Here is a 3,436-nt window from a genome sequence, read left to right on the forward strand (position 1 = left end):
TTTTTTTTTTTTTTTTTTTTTTTTTTTTTTTTTTTTTTTTTTTTTTTGTGTATGCATCCTTGTAATGGAATTTGGAAATTTGTTGCGGTTTATAATAGAACCGTCTGTTTAATTTGGTTTGCTGTTCAAGCATCAGCTTACTTCAAACGGAATATTATGTAAAATACTCAAAATTGAAGAAGAATAGAATGAGAAAATCCGATTTTAATTGGTTTTGCAAGCAAATTTGCATAAACTGTGAGTTAAGAATATAAAGCCTTTGGCAAATTGAAAATTTCAAACTTTATATAATAAAATCGTATTTTTTTATAATCGATGCCAAACACTTTATGCTAACAAAGGTATTTATTGTATAATTGTATGTACTTTTTCAAAATCATTACGAATACAAAGGAGAATTAGTATGAAATGCGATTAAAGCGAGATTAAAATATTGCAGCATTAATTTGGCGAATTAATTCTAGAGAATTGTAAATCCACTTGTCCTTCCGTTCGACATATAACATAAATGCAGGATTAGCATTCGCAAAGAAAATTAAATTAGCCGATTAGTGAAAAGATTTGCAGGAAATTGTGATCCTGATGAAAATTTTAATGACATCTTTCGCTAACTGCGATAGCGAGTCAAACAGAACAACTTTGCTCGCAGTTATCGACGGATAGCAGGAATTGGTTTTGGCATGACACTTGCACAAAATCATTCGGCTATCAGTCAAAACATTTTAATTTTTAATTAACACGTTCCTACACCACACGATATCTCTACGATATTATTATATAAGATTCTGTTATGCTTTCCTGCTGATATTCGACTATTATTGAAATCGATGCGACTTATTATAGTTGTGTTATATGCTTGTTTTGTAGTAAGCTATACTTTTCGATATTTTTTTTTTGATTTTCCGATATATATATATATGTATATATATACTCTGACCGAGATCAAAATTGATATTTTGGAGATTAAGTTATCGTTTCAATATTCTTACTTTTTGTTCAGTGTGTAGGCTAAGTACGCCCATTTACAATCAATTACCTCAAGTTTAGTGACTTCGGCAAACTCTCATCGCACAATACATTAGCGATACTCGGCAGATTGGCGGATATCAATAGCAAATATGTAGATCGGCGACATTCCTAACAAAATCAATTCACGTTATTGAATAAATTATTTTACTTGTCATTCTATTGCGATGAAAATAAATCAATTGTCATCAATTAAAAGAACAACAATTTCCCCCAAAGGAGTTGCACAAACTCATTAAAAAACCACATCAGATTGTTGTTATCGTTAAAAAGGGATCGTAACATATTTTCAATTTGCAACATTAAATTAAAAATTATCTCTTTGTTGTATTCGCCAAGAGAAAGTATGGTATCGATTCGATTTCAGTTTATTCTTCACTTCACTTCAATTGCACTAAAATGAATGTATGTGTGTTGTTGCCTTAACACCTATTTGAAAAAAATCTTTCATTTAATATGTATATGCAGACGCCTCTCGTATAACACGGTCAATTTGTGCCACGCTATATCGAAACCGTATTACACGAAACTTGTTTATATCCCACATCACCTGTAGTACACGGTACACGAAGTTTGTGCGAACGTATGTAGTATCCGAAATGGCTTACAATAAACGCGCCTTTCATTATACCGATCGATTCAGAAAGTGTTTCTAAGCTTGTCCGTCCGTCTGTCCTTCAGATTGCTTTTCATGTATTTTCATGTTCAACCTATAGGTCGCAATTTTTTGCGATATTCCGGTGAAATTTGATACAATGACGTAATTTAACAAAAGGATAAACGCTATTGAAACCCGCTATTTTGAAAATTCATTATATGGATTATTTGAAAAGTCTTTAAAGCTCCCTAAAGATCCCTTTTAGGATTTATAAAAAGATGGTCTAAAGAATTTAAAGACTCATGCGTTACGAAGTACTTGTGTACTTCTTCAGTTCTAATTGTATATTATATGTTGATCTCATGTTTATTTTTATTTATTTATTCTTCTTTATGCTACTTTTTAAGTTATTTTGTAGCTTATATTCGGCTAAAGATCTGCTCTGTAGCGACATTTAATTAATTAAGTAAATAAATAGGGACAGACATTACAGGAACACATGGATAGGCATGCCCTGTACAACAAACCTCCTTCTAGGTGTTGTATACATTCGCACAAACTTAACACAAGTGATGTAGGGTATAAAAATAATGATGAGCGTCAGCACCTAAGATGGTCTAGTCTTTAATAAAGTTACGTATTTCTTTGATATGACTTCCCGAAGATACTTTCAATATGACAATATGACAATAGTCGCTTCAAATACGATTAGATATTAGATACAAAATATAAAAATATTAAATTTTTCATTCGCCATAACAAATAAATAAAAATTGAATTTTAATATGAACATTAAATTAAACAATTTTTCCATTTTAAATAACGATATCGAGAAACAAAAGGTTGGACAACTCTTGTTATGCATCCAAAAAACTAAATGCTTTAGTTCATGCATACCATACACTCATGTACATGATTTATGAGATACTGTCTCATTCATATCCATGCATGTGTTTGTCTCATGCATGTATAACATGTAAACATCTGAACAGTAATAAAAGGATATTCATGTCAGTACTTAGCACAGCTACAAACATTAGAACAGCAGAATGATGATATTCTTTGATTGTAAAACACATAGATTTTCCTACGAAAGAAAATGTGTGAATAATGTCCGAAACAAGAAGGCGAAGAGAAAAAAAACATAATAACATAAACGCTATAGCTACACAACTACACAACGCTGACATGTATGAATAGTTTATAAATAACGTAACGTAACTGATATTTTCATTTAAATGGATTTAACCATGTCAGTCCGCCTAATGACTGTCACCGATATTCTTGAAATGCCACATAGTTAAGTTAACATACTTTCACCAATAACGTACGACCTCAGTCACAAGTCTTTTCAATAGGCATTTTCAAAACTTTACAATAACATGTAAGAGATTTATATTCGGTTAGTGCCGACTCTTTTATATCCATCCAAGTTAATATTCAAAACGAACAAAAAATTATAGTTGGGCAAGGCTATCCACGAACTTCCCTAATGCAGTCTAGGAATACTTTTCATCAAACTCCGTATATTGGAGGAATCCAACGGCCCGAAACGGCGCAATTTAGCAAATTTAATTTACTTGTTAAAGATTTTCTTTTTTTAAAAACAACAAGTAACATTTTGTCGTCACGGACAGACTTGCTTTGCCAGTTTGAAAAACAGATCTGGGTAATTCAAATCCAATTTTTTTTCCATAAAATATTCAAAATTGTTTGCATACAAATTCTTAATATTTCATGATAATCCTTGCAGGTGATGATCTGCAATGAACAGACCTATTTAATTTAAATATAATACGTTTTGTATTAAAA

This window comes from Glossina fuscipes, unplaced genomic scaffold, assembly GCF_014805625.2.
Source record: "Glossina fuscipes isolate IAEA_lab_2018 unplaced genomic scaffold, Yale_Gfus_2 0, whole genome shotgun sequence".
In the NCBI taxonomy this organism is placed as follows: domain Eukaryota; kingdom Metazoa; phylum Arthropoda; class Insecta; order Diptera; family Glossinidae; genus Glossina; species Glossina fuscipes.